Raw genomic sequence first — 21,936 nt, forward strand, 5'->3', positions numbered from 1 at the left:
GCTGCTTATTATGACTATCATCTACTTTACTGGAGTCTGGGGCACGTTATAGGTAGACTTCAAATCCTGGGCACATTCCTGACTGCTAAAATGAGGGTATTTGTCTCATGGGTGTTTTTAAGTGCTTGCATTCCATTAAGTGTCAGAATTTCTCTGTGTTGTCTGAGGTAGGTAGTGAGAGATTGGAAGTCATTATAGCTTCTACAAGCTACCCTTCCCCAGCTTAGTCAAAAGTAGCATTTAGCTTTAACCATATGATTAAATGTAGTCACATTTTCAGGAGCCGAAAGTCAGCACTTTAGCAGGTGAACTTTGGGAGACATTTCAGTTCAGAAGACCCAAATCTTTATTCTTCATTTTTAAAAAGGTTCATTATTGTTTTAAGACATTGAGGTTTGGCAGCTGAATTTTGTTCAGGGATAAAGTGTTGATGGATGAGAAAGCCACCTCCTCTCCTGGTAACACAAGTATTCCACCCCTTTATCACATCTAACAGAGTTCAGCTGCATCCAGATTTCATGTCTGATCTCTAGAAATGAAAGGGGTGGCTTGCATCTCTTCTGCAGAGAGTTAGTTATGCCATGGTGATGTCCAGATGTCTAGTGTATGGTCATTGTAGTGCTGCCGATTTACAGCTCACATGTCCTTAAAAAGCACACCTAACTTTGCCTTTCAAGATTTTGAGAAAGAGCACTCAGTCAACATTTCTTCACTTAGCAAGAGAAGAAGGAAGAAGAAGGACTTTCCATGGTATACGTTTTGGCCTTTTGTTGCTCTTGAGTAACTGTGTCTTACATTTTGAAAGATAACTCAGGGAATGTGTGGACTTAAGGACTGATCACACAGCTAAGTTGATCTTCCAATTATCTAGGTAGTCAGAGCCCCTGGGAGCATCTTGTTCTTCTGGAATGTTCTTCTGGTTCACAAGGAAAATCAGACCTGATTATGAGAGTTGGTCTTATTCTATAAGCATGGCTGTAGAAGATCAAGTATGTGATCAAAAGTACAAGTATGGACTTGCCCTCAAAAGTTCCAACCTGGAAGTGCAACAAAATGAGCTGGACATCAAAGTAACAGCAATGTACTTTCCTCAATGCTATCATTTCCATAATGAAAGTTTTCCTGGTCAGAGCTGAACTAGGACATAACAGAGAGGCTGTTTGTTTGTTTATTTATTTATTTGACTATTTTCTGTTCTTACAAAATGACTAATGAGAGGAATCAGGAGATGTGGTAATCTCCTATAAGCCTAGACTGCTTTTCTCAGAAGCTTGGTATCTTCTGGAACTTAGAGAGAAACTCAAGTAGAAACAGGCAGTGAGGTGCATTAGAAGGAGACTCGAGATGCCATCTTAACATTCAGTCTCTACTTGTAATTCTGGTAAAATTAAACACAATCATCCATAGCCATTTAATACTTTGGGCTTAGATTCTGGTCTTTCTCACCAGAGGTTCTGGAATGTTTTCCTAAGTCACAAGGTGAACGAGATCTCTGTACCAGTTTATTGAGTGACTCATAGGTGGTAGCTGATAAGTAGGAAAAGGGTCGGAATCCAAATGTATGTGCGCTAGCTTCCTGTTCAACAGGACTAACAATATGAACTCTACCACATAGCATCTAATGGACGATCAATGTACAGTGTAACACCCTAACAACTTCCAGTAGCTGAAAGGCTGTGCTTTGGGTTATATAATGCACAGAAATACAAACTCTATCATAATGGTCAATTTCTGCCTTCTCCTCCTTGCATAGAATAAATTTTGATAATATTTTCCCTTCCCTAATCTCCCTGCCGATCCTTTCTCCCTACTCACCTGTCAATATCCATGCAGTCAAAATACATGGAGATTCTTTAACCTCAAATTCCAGGAGAGACATTGGAATTATTCTCACACTCAATTCTTCTACTACAGTATGGAGTTCAGTTCCACAGTTAGGTGTCTTTCCAATTTCTTGTCAACCACAACTGACATTCATTTGTGAGTGCCTTATATCGGCAACTTTTTGTTTGAAATACATTTGTTTGTTTTCTGAGCTATGTGATCATAGACTATTTAAAGCAACAGGTTGATTTTATGAAAAACAACAACAGCAACACAACCTAACCCATTGTAGAATGGATTAATCATTCAGGCCATTTCTTATCAGAATTGGTTTCTAGTAAGTCTCATGTCTTCTTTGTATTTTGTGGAGTGCCTGGTCAGATACACCTCATGAACTGAAAACACAGTCTCATAATTTTGGCATTAAAATAGTAGCAGGAATGTGAACTAGGTCCCAGCTCTTCTGAAACATTGAATATGGCAATACAGGGTGGAACTTACGTGCATATATCACTAGAGATATATGCTGATTTACAAAGAGATTTTGAGGTAGAGATCAATGGTTTTGTGATATAGAGCAGAAGGTATTATTCCAATATTTGTGGTTTGAGCGACAGGACCAAGGGTATAACTATTCAATAATAATGTAAGTTTTATTTCAAGAACTAAACTCAGGTAGGTATTGTGAGGGTGTTTAAGGGAGCATGCATATGTCATGACATTTGCATGGGAAGTCAGAGGCAACCTTTTACTTTGCTTAAGGCAGAGTTTCCTGTCATTGTCAGCTGTGTAGGTCAGGGTATCAGAGAATCTGTTTGCCCCTGGAAATTTCCCTAGCCTCAACTTCCATCTAACGGTTGGAAAACTGGGATTGCCATCTTGTCTACTATGCCTGGCTTTACCTAGGTTCTTGGGATAGAACTCAGGTCCTTAGTTTCTATGTCAAAAATACACCGAGTCATATTCTTAGCTCCAGTTAGGTTTCATAGATTTCCTCTACTGCTCATTTCTTGAGAATGTAAGTCAGAAGTGGCAATACCAAGGTAAAAACCGAGTTACAATAAACTGTGCTCCCTGCTACCATCACTGCGTAATTATCTATTTTATAATTCAAAAGATTCTTTCAAACTTCCAGTGAGTACATTCTCAGTAGCTAGCTGGGCAAAATGTTCATTTCAAGAGTATCTTGTCTACAATCTTGGCTGTTTTAACTGTCTTACGCTATAATCAGCTCTACAGAACAACATCAGTGGACTAAAGCAGTTGTCTATTCTAGGTGCTTGAAAATGAAAGCTCAAAGTTAAACTTGACAGGAGTTCAGGCATTATGGCAACAGGTATTCATTATATCGGCATTCCTTTCTTGCTCTGTAGGATTTAGAAAGCTAATAATTGACTAAAGCAGGTTTCCCTACTATAAGAATAAGGTATCAGCCAAGTAAAAATTATAGTAGATTACAACCAGTAGCAAATGCTTGAGTTAAATTGAAGTTTCATTTAAATCATGCAAAAAGCTGGCAGTTTTAGTTTTCTACCTTGTTTTAATTTTAAGAACACTAAAATATTCTTCAAAACCATGGTTAGCTGACACTGTTGTTATATGCCTAGCAGACTCTATTTTGGGGAGAAAGAACAGTTTTTTTTTTTAAAGCATGTAGCTAAGAAACTCTTATTTCTTCTTTATGACTACTGAATCTAGAGACCTGAGATCAGCATTTAGAACAGTTCACAAATGACACTTTCCTACTGGTCCGCTGGAAATATTTAGGTAACAAAGCCCAAAGACTTTGGGATCTGAGATTGCCTTCTGAGTTGACCTTATGTAGAGAGGTGCCTGGTTTCATGCAGTTCCACCCCACTGAGCTTCCTGTATACTACGCAGTTAGGCATTGCCTGGTAACTAAATTTTAATTACTTCAAAACATAAAGTTGAAAAAGACCACTGTTCAGCAGCCATGAAAATACTATTTGAGGAAGAAGTCCTGCATTTGAGCTGTCCCATCCAAATAGAGGCAACAGCACAAAGTATTTAATCACAAAAGACCAAGTGGAAACTTTATCCGTGAAGATTTTCTTGAAATCTTGGTTGACTTTTATGATCTTAAGTTGTTATAGAATCCACAGCAATAAGGTATTTGATATAGCTGTATTCTGTAACAAGAGCATTGGGGCAGGGCTTGTGATGACTGAACACTGTGGTGCTTGTCTGGAGCTTGAGCTGTCTGGCACAGTGACAGTAGAATGGCTTGTGATGTTTACATACACAGTGATTGGGTGTTAATTGTGTAGGGCAGCCCTGTGAACTGAGGTACAGTAGAGATCTTTGGTTTTGTACTTCAGTAGCCAGTAGTACTAGGTACTAGAAAGAAGAGATTTGGTCTGGTGCCATACTACATGATAGAGATACTAAACAAACCATTGATGCATTGATATGCAGTATGCCATGCTGTTACTTTTAAAAAGTGTCATATCACAGTCACATACAAGAGAAAAGTGGCTTGTGTCTATTACTTGCATCTGTCTATATGTGGGGTTCTACTGGTTTTCTTGTAGTATCCATCTATTCTCTGATTCATCTGATATTTGGGAAAGCTAGATGACTACATGGGACTCACATCAGTTGGCATGTATCATGGTAAAGGAGAACAATGGGGCATGCAATTCTGCTACTCTATCCAGGACCACATGCTGCTTATGTGTAAGAGTGGTGCTATGGCCAAGCATAGAGCTCTTAGCAGGAGTGTTCAGCATCTAAACCAGTGGATGCCATCCCTAAGATACACTACATGGCATTAATTCCCAGGATATGCTGGGTCATCAATTGAAAAAGAGCCATTTGTGAGAAGACTAACTATGCCTATATGTGTGCAGCCTACGGCTGTAGTCCTATAGGATTATGGACAATATCCTCATGTATAATTAACTAGTGTTCTCAACCAAGAAGTTAGTAAGCATGAAGCCCTACAGACACCATACCTAGAATACATGTACTTGCGATTGAGCCATCATGAGTGTTAGAGATATTGAGCTACAAAATCAGAACTCAGCTGTTACTTTTTTTTTCTCCATGGGATTTGTTTTTCATTTTTTTATTGGTTATTTTGTTTACTAACATTTCAAATGTTATACCCCTTCCACGTTTCCCCTCCACAAGTCCCCTATACCTTCCTCCCTTCCCCTGCCTCTATGAGGGTGCTCCCCCACCCACCCACTCCTGCTTCAACTGTCTACCATTCTCCTATCCTAGGTCATCAAGCCTCAACTGGACCAACGGGCTACATATCCAGCTGGAGCCAAGAGTCCCTCCATGTGTACTCTTTGGTTGGTGGTTTAGTTCCTGGGAGTTTTGGGGGGGTTTCTGGTTCGTTGATATTATTGTTCTTCTTACGGGGTTGCAAACCCCTTCAGCTCCTACAGTCCTTGCCCTAACTTTCCATTGGGGTCCCTACTCTCAGTCCAATGTTTGGCTGTGTACATCCGCATATGTATTGGTCACAGTCTGGCAGAGCCTCACAGGAGACAGATGTATCAGGCTCCTGTCAGCAAGCATTTCTTAGCAGCCACAAGAGTGTCTGGGTTTGGTTTGTGTATATTGGATGGATCCCCAGGTGGGGCAGTCTCTGGATAGCTTTTCCTTCAGTCTCTGCTCTACTCTTTGTCTCTGTATTTCCTTTAGACAGGAGAAATTCTGGGTTAAAATTTTGGAGATGGGTGGATAGCCCCATCCTTCAACCTGGGGGCCATGTCTAACCTCTAGGTATGGCTTCTACAAGTTCTCCCCCTGCTTTGCGGAGTATTTCAGCTAATGTCATCCCCTTGGGGTCTTGGGAGGCTCTTGCTTTCCTGGCATCTGGGACTTTCTGGTTCCTACCCTCAGTTCTCCATCCCCCTTGCTACATACCTCTGTTCAATTTCCTGACCCTCTGCACACCTCCTCCATCTTTTCCCATACCCGATTCTTCTCCTTCTTTTCCCCATCCCCTCTTCTCTTCCTCCCAAGTCCCTCCACCCTCCACTTCCCTTTATTATTTTGTTTCCTCTTCTAAGTAGGACTGATGCATTCATTCTTTGGTCTTCCTTCCTTTTGAGCTTCACGTGGTCTATGAGTTGTATCATGGGTATTCCACAATCTTTGGCTAATATCCACTTATCAGTGAGTACATGCCATGTGAGTTCTTTGTGACTGAGTTACCTCACTTAGGATGATATTTTCTAGATCCATCCATTTGCCTAAGAATTTCATGAAGTCATTGTTTTCAATAGCTGAGTTGTATTCCATTGTGTAAATGTATCACATTTTCTATATCCATTCTTTTTATTGGGGAATTGAATCCATTGATGTTAAGAGATATTAAGGAATGGTGATTGTTGCTTCCTGTTATTTTTGTTGTTACAGGTGGAATTATGTTTGTGTGGCTATCTTCTTTTGGGTTTGTTGGAAAAATATTACTGTCTTGCTTTTTCTAGGGTATAATTTCCCTTCTTGTGTTGGAGTTTCCCCTCTCTTATCCTTTGTAGATCTGGATTTGTGGAAAGATATTGTGTAAATTTGGTTTTATCATGGAATTTCTTGGTTTCTCCATCTTTGGTAATTGAGAGTTTTGCTGAGTATAGTAGCCTGGGCTGGCATTTGTGTTCTCTTAGGGTCTGTATGACATCTGTCCTGCATCTTCTGGCTTTTATAGTCTCTGGTAAGAAGTCTGGTGTAATTCTAGTAGGTCTGCATTTATAAGTTACTTGACATTTTCCCCTTACTGCTTTTAATATCCTTTCTTTGTTTTGTGCATTTGGAGTTTTGACTATTATGTTACAGGAGGAATTTCTTCTTTTGTATAGTCTATTTGGAGTTCTATAGGCTTCTTGTATATTCATAGGCATCTCTTTCTTTAGGTTAGGGAAGTTTTCTTCTATAATTTTGTTGAAGATACTATTGGCCCTTTAAGTTGGGAATCTTCATTCTCTTCTATACCTATTATCCTTAGGTTTGGTCTTCTCATTGTGTCCTGGATTTCCTGGATGTTTTGGGTTAGGAGTTTTTGCACTTTGTATTTTCTTTGACAGTTGTGTCAATGTTTTCTGTGGTATCTTCTGCACCTGAGATTCTCTCTTCTATCTCTTGTATTCTGTAGGTGATGCTTATATCTATGTCTTCTGATCTTTTTACTAGGTTTTCTAACTTCAGATATGTCTCCCTTTATGATTTCCTTACTGTTTCTTTTTCCAATTTTAGATCCTGGATGGCTTTGTTCAATTCCTTCATCTGTTTGTTTGAGTTTTTTTTTTTTTTAATAATTCTTTACGGGATTTTTGTGTTTCCTCTTTAAGGGCTTCTACCTGTTTACCTTTCTCTCTCTTAAGAGAGTTATTTATGTCCTTCTTGAAGTCCTCTATCATCATCATGAGATGTGATTTTAAATTAGAGTCTTGCTTTTCTGGTGCTTTGTGGTATCCATGGCTTGCTGTGGAGGGAGAACTGTGTTCCAATGATGCCAAGTAGCCTTGGTTTCTTTTGCTTATGTCCTTGTTCTTGTCCTTGTCTCTCGCCATCTGATTATCTTGTGTTAGCTGGTTTTTCTGTCTCTGATTGTTGCTTGTCCCTCCTGTAAGGCTGTGTGTCAGCACTCCTGGGACTCCAGTTCTCTCTGGGAGGATTTTGGGTATGGAGAGCTGTGGCATAAGGTCAGCTCCCAGGCACAGATGGAAAGCAGAAGGATCCTGTCCCCGGCTATTCCTTGGTTCCTGTGTCCTGATGGTTCTGGGCGGGTCCCTCTTGGGCCAGGAATTTGAGCAGAAGTTGTGGTCACAGGTGTGTCAGCCCTCTTGGGAGACCAGCTCTCTCCCTGTGAGATCTGGGTACAGAGAGCTGTGGCATAGGGTCAGCTTCGGGTGCAGATGGAAACCAGAAGCTCAGGTGTTACTCTTAAGTGTTGTGTAGTACTATACAAGCTCCATGGTCTCTCTGAACCTCAATTATCTCTCTGTAAACAAGAAGATCATATTAATCATTCCTACTCTCTGATAATGAGAAAATTGAAGGAAGACTGCATCCCTATTCTTATAATAAAAAGAGAATGTTATGTCAAGAGGAAGATTGACTTTCTTCCAGTTGGGGGAATTGTAGCTAAGAAAACTCAAGTATTTCCTACCTGGAACCCAGGGAATGATGGTACCAAGGAGATATGAGTATCCAGGACAGGATACATTCCTAAGTCGGGGACTTTGATTTCTCATAATCATGGTAGCATGTGGGTTTCTGTATTGATTGTGGCATAATGTCTTTGCTGCCTTCTGCTTCTTAGCCCAACAGATTCCACAACTTGTGTCTCCTATGGCCCAGGATGCATTGAAAACCCAGAAGAAGCATTTTCATCACAGAGTAATATTTCAGTGGGTGTTAGTGGTCTAGGGGCTTGAGATTGACCACAGTACATCATTGTAGAGACTTAAAGATGGGCAGTCCCACAAAGCTTGCAGAAGACAATGACTTTTGTTGCCTCCCCACATGGCAAATCCACTCTTTAGCCTGCTTCTTGACTATCTTTCTCTCAGGATAAATGTTAGGCAGTTATGTACAATTAAGAGAGACACAAGATAATGATGTAATACTTAAACCCAGACAAAATGACTCAGAATTCTTCTTCTATACTTAATTTTTGTCCTCTTTTGTAATTGTAAGTAAATGAATGGTTTAGGAGTTTTAAGTTTTATTCTTATCTTACTGCTGAATTGATTCAGCCCTTGAAAATTTACCAGAGACCAATTAGGACAAAGGCTATGTGCTAAAGAGGCACAAGCCAGGCCTGATGGCACAGGCCTATAATTCCAACTACAAAGATGTTTATGAGAAACGAGAGAGATCTCAGCTCTATGGACTACTGAATAAAATCAAGGTCACTCTGGGCAACTTAGTGAGATCTTTTTGTAATTTTTAATGCTAAGAATATAGCTCAGTGGTATTTAAAAAATGCTAATATGTTATGCCCTGGATTCAATCTCTAGTAGTAGACAGAGAATAGATGGGAGAAGGAAGGAGTGAAGGCAGAAAGGAATAAAGGAAGGAAGGAAAGAAAAGAAAGGGTGGTTTTAATAAAAATGGCCCCATGGGCTCATAGGGTGTGAGATTATTAGAAAAGATTAGAAAATGTGCCCTTGTTGGAGATAATGTGCCACTGGGAATGGGCTTTGATATTTCAGAAGCTCAATCCATGGCAAGTGGCTCATTTTCTCTTCCTGCTGCTTGCTATAGATGTAGACTTCTCAGATACCTCTCTGTAGCATGTCTTCCTGCATGCCACCATGCTTCGCACCATGATGATAATGGACTAAACCTCTCAAATGTAAGTGAGTCCCAATTAAATGGTTTTTGTTATAAGAGTTGTTGTGGTCATGGAGTCTCACCATGGCAATAGAAATACTAAATTTAATTAATATCAAAAGAAAGAAAGAAAGGAAAAAAAGGAGAGAAAGAAAAAGAAAAGAAATTAATGGAAAAAAAGAGGAGGGAGGAACTAGATAGACAAAATTATATTTAAGATGTAGGATTTTAAGTTTCAAAGACTAGGGAAGAAAAACATGGAAATATCAAAATGAAATTATATATAAAAATTACAATCTCAGGGAGGTTTGACTAAATAGAATTTGCTCTTTAAGAAAGTAAGTGTTAATACTTAGGATGTCTCAGAATAAGAGTTTTCACATTCTCCTCAGGACCAAAGGAGTATGCCATAAGTCAATGCCTCATTATGAGAGATAGCTTATCAGTTATTATTTACTGTTAAGATTCTCATGGCTCTGGACAAAGAAGGTTTGCTGAAACACTCCAGGACATTCAAATACTATGAAACTATAGACAATGGGTTTCAATTATGCCCTTCGTGCACACTCAATATCCATTTGAATCACATTTGAATTATGACCCATTTGAAATATAACTGGACTCTCCTAAGAAATAAATATTGTTTCCTATATTCAACAATAGAATAGTTTTTGTTAATTTATTGAATATCTGCCTATAGTCACAGTTCCATTTCATAATTTGTAATACCTGAGTTTGTAATATCTGAGCCATTTATAGTGCTTATAAACTCTGGATCTCAGGACTTAATGTTAATTAAAATTCTGAGAAATGTAACAGTATACTAGTCCATCATGCAGACACCAGGCCCACTTGTTTTGGATAGGTTGCCATCACAGAACACTCGAAGATATGCCTTACTAATACCCTAGACTTTTTCTTAGTCCAATCAAGTGCCAAATCAAAATTGGTCAGCACAGGGGCCATTCATCTGCCTGTACTTCAGTGCTCTCATGTTGACTTGAATTGGGTGATACTTGGGATTACTAACCTCTCAAGTATCATACAAAATTCATAAATTCATAAGTAATTTTCTCTGATGTTAAAAAAATATAGGAAGTTGAAACAAATATGACAGAGTAATGAATCACCCATGAGCTGTCCCTGATGTCATGGAAAGCAGTTGCTGGGCCTTCAGGCCTTTTCTCGTAGGCTAGTTGGGTAGTGTCAACTTTTGAAGAGGATGAGATAATGACCATTGTGTCAACTAGACCACCAACAGCAGGCTGCCTACCCGTAGAGTCTCAGCAAAAGCCTGTTGCACCCCCTCCTTTCTGCCACACATCTGTCCAGTGATACTGATTGAGATTTATGGTTCAATTTCTCCCTTTAATAACTGCCATCCTCTTAGTTCAGCTTAGTCATCTTCCCCTGCAGTCACGACTTGAATCCTAAGGACAGGGCCTTGTTCAGTGGGTCATCTGTTCCTTGCATCTGGAAGGCTGGCATGATTTCATCTCCTTGTCTCACATTCTCATATGCTTGCTGAATCTTCAATAATTTTTCATAAAATCAAGGAGAAAGTTCTCTTTTTTTATTGATTATTTTATCTATTTATATGTCAAATGTTATCCTCCTTCCCAGACTCCCCTCCACAAACCTCCCACCCCTTCTCCTCCCCTTTGCCTCTAAAAGAACGCTACCCCACCCATCTGCCCACTCCTTTCTCGCCCCTGTAACATCCTCCTTCCCTGGGGCAACAAACCTCCACAGGACCAAATGCCTCCCGTCCTATTGATACCAGATAAAGCAATCCTCAGCTATATACATAGCGGGACCCATGAACCCACCCATGCATACTCTTTGGTTGGTGGTTTAGTCTCTGAGAGCTCTGAGGGGTCCGGTTAGTTGTTATTGTTATTTTTTCCTGTGGGGTTGCAATCCCCTTCAGCTCCTTCAGTCCTTCCCTAACTCTTCCATTTGGGACCCCGGACTCAGTCCAATGATTGGCTGTGAGTGTCTACATCTGTCTTAGTCAGTTGCGAGAATAGCCTCTCAGAGGACAGCAATACTAGGCTCCTGTCTGCAAGCACTTCTTGGCATCAGCAATAGTGTCAGGGTTTGGTGTCTGCGGATGGGATGGATCCCAAGGTGGGGCAGTCTCTGGATGGCCTTTCCTTCAGTTTCTGTTCTATTTTTGTCTCTGTGTTTCCTTTAGACAGAAACAATTCTGGGTTAAAATTTTGAGACAGTTGAGTGGCCCCTTCCAAGGAGGAAATTTTTGAACCACTCCTTTTTGGCCATTGATAGACTGGTGGAGCTGCCTGTTTTCAGGAAAAAGTAATCCTGGAGATGAAGAAAGAAGCACTGTAGGATTCCGAGCACCATGTTCGACTCTCACACACTTCGAGTCACCAGGCCCACTGTCTCCCCAGAGTCTGCCAAGCTGTGTAAAAAGCCCGTCCATCCATTATCATCCATTATCAGATGGAAGGCATCCAGACTCCTGGTGAGAAACGGGAAAGTGCTAATGTCCACATGGGGAAAATTATTGACCATGAACTGAGAAATTTTTTCTATCCTCCCCCCTGTGATTAGAATTACTAATTAGATCAACATGAAATTAAAATGATTGCAAGACTGAAACATTTGAGGAAGAATCTCTTAAAGTCCGTTTTTCATCACTGAGCTGAGACTAAATTATGCTGTCAAAGTGCCATATTATTTCAAATTAGCCAAATTAATTAATCTAACTCAGTCCTTGGCTATATTAATCATCCGTTTTAATTTTTTTTTTTTTTTTTAGAGAAAGGACGTGACTTTTTCAGTTTAGTGCACATAGATGAACTTTCCTGGCAGGTAGTATCCCTTACTGTTCAAAAATGGCATTTAAAAATCTAGGCAGTGATAGGATTCCATCCACTTATGTTAAATTCCAAGTTTCTTATTTTTTATATTAATTTTTTATTGTTTTTACAATATATGTATATGTGTATGCCTGCGTATAGGACCATTAAAGTGAGTGTAGTTCTTTTATTCTCCAGAACTAGGCATTGAACACAGGTCATTATGAACTGATCAATATGGATGCTGACAACTGAATTTGGGTTTTTCCCAGCAACCTAGACCCTGTTTTTGCTTGCATTTGAAAACTTACCCCTTTCTAGTAAGATCGCAGGCAATAGCTTACTGCCCATTCCTCCTTCTTGACACTCAAATGTGTTAAGTAGATTGCTTCATACATGATGCAGCATTTATGATGGTTCTCTTTTGAACATCAGAAACCTGATAGAGTCATTTCTGGCTACAGTGACTTTCAATTCTCCATCAATGCCCATTTTAGATGAATCACCGATAAAGAAGGAAAGTGATCAGCCAGCTTACCTGCCACAGCATGGTCTCTAAGAGATTCAACATGACTGACTTCTCTGAATGTTTAGTAACTGTACATATGCCATTTGAATCCTGATTAACTCCATATAATCTGTCAGGAATGTTGTTCATGAAAATAGACACCACCTTCATGGTTAGATATCTCTCCTTTGTGAAGTTGGCTCCATTCTCATTTTTTAAAAACAGTTGTAGTTTTTTATTTTTAAAGCAGAGCTTCTATCTGTTACCTGGGTTCAGTTTCAACTTAGGGATTCAAGCTATCCTCCTGCCTCAGCTCCTCGAATATCTACAGCTATCTATGTGCTCCAATTTGTCTAGTCGTTAGCTTCTTATAGATTTGAAAAGCAAGTCATGTTTTCATTTTCCCCATCTCTGTGCCATCAATTTCCTGAGTCAATCAATTTCCAATGAAGACATATACTTAGGTTTATGATTTGAGAGATCTGAGGCATGATATTTTTAGCCCATGATGACACAATAGGTATGTATTTATCTTATGGTGACTGGCAAGGATGGAGCAGGGAGAACAGATCAAGACTGAAAGATAAAGAGACTTAGAAAACTGTAGTTCCACTATGTAAATTCCTTACAAAGTTTTGCTTCTACTTGTCTTACTTCATTTTATTTTGTGTTCCCTCTAAATTCTATAACACTTTTTAGTAGCACTATAGGACTGGTAGCAAGCCTTCAAAACATGATCCTTTGGGGGACATTTAAGATTTAAAGATTTAGAAACCATAACTTAAAAAGAAATGTTGAAGTTCATACCGATTTCATGACCATTCAAGATAATAGAAAAAGGTTTAGTGGTCCTGCTATCCCAGACACTGCAATCATGTTACATCTGCACTGTGTAACAATATGATTGATGTTAGATCATTACAGCTGCTAGTTTCTTATACAGAATGTAATCACATCGTGTGTTAGCCCTTAGCATTTAGAATATATATTGATCTCAGTGATTACTGCTCAAACTGTGTGTGTGTGTGTGTGTGTGTGTGTGTGTGTATGTGTGTGCATGCATGCATGTGTGTGTGTGCATGCATGTGTGTGTTGGAAACTTAATCCCCAAATGCATAAGTGTGGAAATATAGACGAGGGGTCTGTGGAAGGCAATTAAGGTTTGGGAGAAGTCATGAGGGTAGAGCTTTTACAATATGAACAGTGCATTCATAAAAGCAAGAGAGAAGCCCTGAGCTCACACAGTGCCCCTTCTTGCCATACGATGCCTTCTGTCATGTTAGGATGTAAGAAGGCCCTTGCCAAAGTCAGTCCCTTGATCCTGAACATGTAAGCATCTGGAAGTATAGGAGGTACATGACTTTTCTTTAATAACTAGCCAGTCTGTGGTATTTTGTTATAGCATCAGAAAATAGAATAGAAGAACATCTAATAGGAAAACTGAGACAAAGACTCAAACACCGGTGGAACAGTGGGCTCTGATCTGCACATCTGCTTCTTATGGTTACAGCCAAGATCCTAGCAGGGAGTTAAATGGAGTAGATGAAAATGGTCTAAATGAGACCTGCGACTCAGGGGTCTCTTTTCTCAGCTTGGGGATTACTTGGAATAAGCTTCTTATCGAACTCCATCCCACCCCCCGACACTCACTTCACATTCAGTTGTGTGAATCTTCCAAAATATGTTGAAAAGTTACATTATCTTTGTTGTAATAGTTTTCCTGCTACGTTCATCCATGGAACATTAGCAGTAACAACAAGGGCTGTTTCGATTCTCATTTATGTTAGTGATGCTGATGAGAAGATAGTATGTTGTATTCCTGAGACAAAGTTCCTGGAAAGGGCACAGATTTTATTATTGCTGTTCTCTGTTCTCGTTAAGCATCTGGCTGAGACCCAGGGAAGGAGTGGAAAAACACCGTGAGAAAGGTTGCACTTGTGGTATTTCTAGCTTGACTGGATACAGGAAGTACAGAGATCTTAGTGCCAAACAAGTGTACATATTTCCCTGGGTATCTCCAAATCCGTCTTAGTACTGGGCAGACTGATGTTTACTCAAAGGTTTCAAACTCATTCTGAAATTACTGACCCACATAATTTTTTGAAAAATTGGCTTCACTACCACCCAAGTTGTCCTTGTAATGTTTCGGGATCCCAGAAAGGACGCCAATGCTCCTGTCCTCAGAGACCACAAGGAAAACATTGCTGGGAGGTAATGGGCTAGAACAGGGGCTTCCCAAAGGCTTGTAGAGAAGCAAACATTGCATTTTTCTCACTTTATTTTAAGGATTTGTCTGGGCAGCAACTGGATTATCAAATCTATAGATGTCATATAGTGTCTTGTGATTCTATTAGCTTACTTTTGAAAAATAAGGTGCCTATTCAGAACTCATTGGTTGTTGGAATCAAGAATTGCCATACAGAATTTTTCTGACAGGTGGTGCCTCTACCTAACATTAATTCTTAAAAGACAGTGACATTTTAAAATTTTTACTTTCTTAAGCTTTAAAATTTCCTGGGCCAACTAAGCATTTTTTTAGTTATTCTTGTATTTATATGACCTTAATATATTATTTGCTTTCTGCATCATAGTGTAATGTACTTTGATACATTTGTACATTGATATTTCATTCATAAATACATATGATCTCTCTCTCTCTCTCTCTCTCTCTCTCTCTCTCTCTCTCTCTCTTTCTGCGTGTGTGTGTGTGGTGTGTATACATGTATGTGCCACAGCAAACATGAGCCGGTCAGACAGCAACCATAGGTATTTGTCCTCTCATTCTACCTTGTTTGAGACAAGCTTTCTTATTTGCCACTGCATAAGCTGAGCTAGCTGACCATCACTTTTCCACGGACCCTCTTGTCTCTGCATCACATCTTCCTATAGGAGTGCCGGGTACAAGAGTATGCTATAGTGCCAAGGTTTTATATATGTTCAGTGAATTCAAACTGAAATCTTCTGGCATATAAGGAAATATCTTTAATCACCAAGCCATCGCCCTCATGTAGAGTTTTGACCAAAGGACTATTGGTAATTGTTTATTGGGAATAGACTGGGTGTTCAGCCCATGCTTTTTATTATCTGCTCTTCTTAACACATTGCAAACATTTTAGCATTGTATACAAAAATAAATTCTTCATGGAGAAATCTACATTATTTTTGGTAGAATCATACTTTTGCTGGACTCATGATGTTTTCAATATTTTAAAAATATATTAATAGATTGAAAACTCTTTAGGAAAGTAGCTCCCTCATTTATACTACACAGCTTGTGCTAAATAGGCAACAACGTGAGACATATAAATAAATCTAGATGCGCTTTGCTTAAAGATGTTATCACAGTGAAGTGTGGCCACCTGCAGTAAAGTTAGAAAAAATAATATGACTTTTCTGAAGCATCCCTAGGGTCCACTCACACTTTTCACTGTCAAGCACAACTTTATTAAATAAGTTTGCCTTATTCTATTTTAACAGCTCTTCACTTGGTAGTTTTATAAATTAAATAAAGATTTACTAAACATTGGTGAAAATAAATTTAATGGTGGTCACAGTACAGTTGTTTACCTAACTTGTTTACCTAGGACCAAGATTTTTTTTTACCTTGGGTGCTATTCTCTTATATAGTAATAGACCTAAAATGTATGTGAACTGTGCATACAAACACTATACACAAACTATCTCTCACAAACTATACATCCTACATGTATAAGAACAGTAAAACTTAGTACAATGGTGTTATAAATTGAACTGCATGCTCCTCCAAAATTCTTTCGCTGATATGCTAGCCATTTATATTTCAAAATATGATCTCGTTTGGATTTTGTCTTTATATAGGAAATTAAGAACCAGAAGCCCAGAATGTCTGGCAGTAGATTTTCTGACCTCTCCTAGACACAGGATGGAAAACAGATTCATAAATGCTCAATAGTATGGTTGCCTGAATATGACCAGCATAATGACGGAGTACATGAATATATGAGCAAAGTTAAATAGATAAATGGACTCAGTAGACTATGTATACATGTATGCACATACACATGTATATGCATAATATATATTCTATCTATCTATCTATCTATCTATCTATCTATCTATCTATCTATCTATCCAGAGGACTTAAAGAAGAGAAAGAGGGTTAGGAGTGATGTGGATGTAGTGTTCACACATGAAATCCCTGAAATAAAAAGAATGATGCAATCAGATTGACCTCCCACATGGTGGATGTTCTAATAGAGAAACATGGACATAGAGAGAGAGACATATATAGAAGGAAAGCAGCATACAAAAACACTGAGAGAAGAAAACTGTCTGTATGTCAATGAGACAAGGACAGGATAGATTCTCTTCACAGTCTCAAGAAGTCCTAATACTGCTCACACCAGGACCTTCTAGTCTGTAGATTTGTGGGCAGCCAGCCACCTTGTTATGATTCTTGATTATGCCAACCCTAGCAGACTAACACAGCTAGGGATATGGAAAACACATTGGTTGAGGGTATTAGAAGCAGAAACATTCAGTTCTGGGGTCCCAAGCACTATAAACAGCTTCCTGTGGTCAGTCAATGGAGTGTCCTCTGGATAAAGCCCTCAGCAAGTAATGGTAACATCAGCAAAGCCTCAGTTTCCGATCTATGGAGAATGTTCTTCTGTAGTTCCAACTATCTAGTATCAGTTATTTCCCATTTCTATGCCAAAACAGTCCTTCAAAATAATCATACAACTGTTCAAAGTTATGTTGTTCACAGCCAATAATCTGAACTGTTAACAGAAATTTATACCTAGAATGATCATTGCTAGTAAGTGCTAGCTAGGGAAGTTTGGGGACCCAAGCTTGCTTATCTGAAGTAGAAGGTGTTAAAATACATCCTGAACTAAGAGATACCAATTAATGAATGTATATCATTAAGAAACAAAACAACAAGTTAAAGGATTATCTCTGGTTCACTATTTTGAATTAGTTATCTAGACATTGATGGCCTGGGCTTGAGGACATCCGCATGTTGTTGCTGCCATAGAATCGAATTATGGTCATGTGTCAGTTTAAATAAGAATAGGCCCATAGACTCAAATATTTGAATTCTTAGTTACCAAATAATGGAACTATTTGAAAGTATTAGGATGTGTAGCCTTTTTGAAAAAAAGAATGTCACAAGGGGAGAGATTTAAGGGTTCAAAAGCCCATGCCAAGCCTAGAGTCTGTTTTGGCTAGTGGATCAGAATATAACTCTCAGCTACTTTTCCAACACCATGTCTACCTGAGTGCCACCTCATTTCCTACCATGATGATGAAGGACTAAATATCTGCAACTGTGAGCAAGCCACAGTTAAATGCTTTCTTTTATAAGAGTTGACGTGGTCTTAGTGTCTCTTCACAGCAATGTAACAGTGACTAAGACAGAACATAAGAAAGATGACTATCTGAACTACCTGACTGATTCTTTGGGGATGTTTTTTTTTAAAAAAATGTCAAAATTCTTTATTTTTAACTCCAAGAAATGTGTGCAATTTTGATGTCTTTATTGAAAAAAGAACTTATGTTTGATACCACAGTGTCCGGATGACTTGAATCTAATGCTGCTTTCCAGCTTGTGTGTGACAAAATTTACAGTATGTTTACCTGTTTAGGTATGAGAATGGTAGCTCAAGAATGGAGATGGGTAGAGACGTTTGCATTTTGTACTGACTGTGTCCCAAGTCCTACAGAATTCTCCCCTCCAGCTTCTTCAACCCCTTCTCTTGACTCTTATTTGCTGAAGAATATAACTCTTCCTCACAAATGACGTATTTCATAGGAAGAAGGCAATTATATAAATACATCTTATTGTTCCCAGACCTGCACCTGGAATTCAGCTGTAACATGACTCAGGGACAGATTTTCTGAGGGGTAAGAAAATGCTTCCTTTTAACATCCTAAATTATGTGGCAGGTTTGAGAATTAAATCACCATAAGATAGATTTACAAGAGAAAATTTATTTCAGTTTTGACATATACACAGTGGTAACACAAAATATGAAATTGCAGGGAAAAGCTAGTGGATTGGAACATATGTTACCCTCAGATACTGAAGAGAATATGGGTTTAGAACTTCTAGGGGTGTGATAAGTGGGAGATCATGGGAAGGAGAAGGATAAGAATATAGTGCCAATAGGTCTGTACTTTTATTCAGATGATGTTAACCAGGTGGTAAAATCAAGCTAACTGTTTTCCAGGTTCAGATACCCATATTATTAGAAATTCCCTTTAAAACTACATACTTCCTTTACATAGGGAGACATTTATTTATTTATTTATTTATTTATTTATTTATTTACATGCACTTTTTTCAGGTAAAGAACTTTCCTTATGCTCAGTGGTTCTTAATTTCATTTAACTCTAAATAATAAATATGCCAAAGTGGAATGTTTGAGGTTTACATATTGTATCACCTTCAGTTTTAAAGAATGCCCTGCTACTGGAGAATATCTGTATACAAATAAACTTACAAGGCCTGATTAACTCATTAAGGCAAAGTGGAATTTAAACAGGATTGAGTTGAGTTCTTTGGTGGTTTGAATAAGTATGGTTTTCCCATAGGCTTATACTGAATGCTTAGTCTCCAGTGAGTGGAACTCTTTTTGTAGGACTAAAAGGATTAGGAGGTGTGGTCTTTTTGGAGGAAGTGTGTCACTGAGAATGGGCTTTGAAATTTCAAAAGCCCATGGAAGGCCTTGCCTGCAGTCAGAATGTAGCTTTTAAGTATTTTTCCAGTGCCATGCCTGCTGACATGTTCACTCTCATGATGACAATGTATTAAGCCTCTGAAACTATATGTAAGCCCCCAATTAAATGCTTTCTTTTATAAGAGTTGTGGTGGCGATGCTGTATCTTTACAGCAATAGAGAACAGTGACTAGGGCAAAAGTTAGTAGGAAGAAGTGGGATAGTAGTATGACAGGCCTGACCTGTTGGAAGAATATGAAAGACTTCCGGAGTTTGGACTAGGAAAGCAATTAATTAAGAGAGGTTTAATGAGCCATCCAAGTAGGACCATGAAAGGCTGTGATAATGGTTATTTGAACTCTGGGAGCCCTGCTCAAGAAGTTTCAGAGGGGAATATATTAGTAAGCATGCTAGAGAGCATTTATGTGATATATTTGCAAAGAATGTGGTTTCTTTTTGCCCTTGTCCTAAAAATCTGCATAGGACTGAAATAAAGAGTTTTGTATTATGGGTTTGGCAGAGGAGATTTCAAGACAGCTTAGTATCAATTCTGTAGTGTGCCTCTAATCAACCTTATGCAGATCTATAATAAGAAAGTAAGCTGAATAAAAAGATAAAATGTAGAGTTTGATGTGAAAAGGAGCCCACGAAGTGCAATGGAGCTAAGTCCAGGTGCTCAAGGAGATAAAATATTTAAAGAAAAGTCTGAATGCTACATGCTAGAAAGGTAATGGTGACCTTAGGGCAAGACCAAACACAGGTAAGCTTCTATGTTTTGAAAAAGAATTAAAGGAAAGTTTAAGCAGTGAAGGAAAACATCAATAGAAAGCTGATGCAGATATAATTGAACAGGGGGCCAAGTTCCAGGTTCATTAAGCCTCAGAATTTGGCAGATTCATCAACATGATTCTACTTTAGAGTCAGGGATACAAGAAAGGGGTTGTACAATCTCTATTCATGACTAAAAAAAGCCCTAGAGGCCTAGATGGGCCATTAAATGAAGCTTTGAGGGTAAAATTTGCATTGCCTTAGAAAACCCCAAATGTTGGAGTAGTCAGAGTCATGAAATAACCTGACAAAGAAAGCTGTAGGCTGAGTGTGAAACTAGCCCAAAAAAGAGCTATGTTGCAGTCAACAAAGTTAAAAGGAACTGGAGATATGAAGCCCTTCCTCACCTTCATTGGCCCATAGAGAGTAGCAGTGTTAGGAGGTATGGCTTTGTTGAAAGAAGTGAATCACTGTGGGTAAGGTTTGAAGTTTCAGAAGTTCAAAGCAGGCTGGTGGCTGACTGTCTCTTCCTGCTGCCTGGTGATGCAGATATAGAACTTTCAGCTATTTCTCTAGAACCATGCTACCATCCTGCCATAAATGAAAATGGATTAAACCTCTGAACTGCAATCCATCCTAATTAAATGTTTTCCTTATAAGACTTGCTGGGTTGGAGAGATGACTGAGTGGTTAAGATCACTGACTGCTCCCCCAGAGGTTCTGTCTTCAATTCCCAGCAACCACATGGTGGCTCACAACCCTCTGTAATGGGATCTGATGCCTTCTTCTAGTATGTCTGAAGACAGCTATAGTGTATTCATATAAATAAAAAAAATTTAAAATATCTTTTAAAAGGTGTTTAAAAAGGAGAGCTGCTATAGTCACAGTCTCTTTTCATTACAGTAGAAACCCTAACTAAGACAGTCAGGGAATAACTGAGGAAGATACATAATGTTGACCTTTAGACTCTGTGTGTACATACATGTTTAGGGAGAAGTATTCTCAAGAATGGGTGATGGACTTTCAGATTCTTCCATATACACACCTTCTGTCTATACATATTTCTTGCATCTGTGACTTGATTGAAGCCTGAGCTTTGGGTCAGACCGGGTACTTAAGTCATGACCATTGGAACTTGGCATTAGATTGTCAACAAGAGCATTGTTATGTGTAATGGTAATCAACCTTACCCCAAAATCTTTTAATTAAAACTACTTTCAAAGATTCTGGTCTTACTGCTGTGTCATGAGCTTGTTCTCCGTACTCCTGATAGCTGAGTGTTCTCTTAGCTCTGCTCATCAGACAGAAGCAGAGACAGGAGGATCTATCTCTAGGACTCACCAGCTACTTTAGTCTAATTGATGAGTTTCAGGTCAATGGGGAACCTAGCTCAAAAATGGTGAATGGTGCCTGGAAAAATGCTTACAGTTGTACTTTGGTCTGTATAGGTAAATGCCCAAATGAGGACACACCCTCAACACACACGCACATACATTCATACACACACACACACACACACACACACACACACGCATGCATGCGAGGTAGTGAGCAAGCAAAAGGGAGAAAGAAGGAAAGAGAGAAAAAAGTAAAAGAAAGGAAGAGAAAAAAATTGGCTATGTATTAAATGAGGAACATTCTGGCCACTAAAGTGTTCTGGTTTACAGTTCAGAAATTTAGTCTATTATCATCATGATGTGAAGCACGGTGACATGAAAGTTGGCATAGAGCTGGAGAAGTAGCTGAGCGTCCTTTATCTGGATCCATGAACAACAGGTAGAGACAACTAGTCACTAGGCCTGGCCTGAGCTTCTGAAACCTCAGTTTCCGAACTTCCCCCCACACCCCAGTGAAACATTTCCTCCAAGAAGGCCACACCTCCTAATAGTGTCACTTCTTATGAGCCTACGGAGGCCTTTTCCTTCAAACCACCATACCATTTTACTTTTTGAGACAGAGTCTGTCATTGAACCTGGAACTTGCTGATTCAGCTAGA

The sequence above is a fragment of the Grammomys surdaster genome, unplaced genomic scaffold (genome assembly GCF_004785775.1).
Source record: "Grammomys surdaster isolate TR1022 unplaced genomic scaffold, NIH_TR_1.0 194, whole genome shotgun sequence".
Lineage (NCBI taxonomy): Eukaryota > Metazoa > Chordata > Mammalia > Rodentia > Muridae > Grammomys > Grammomys surdaster.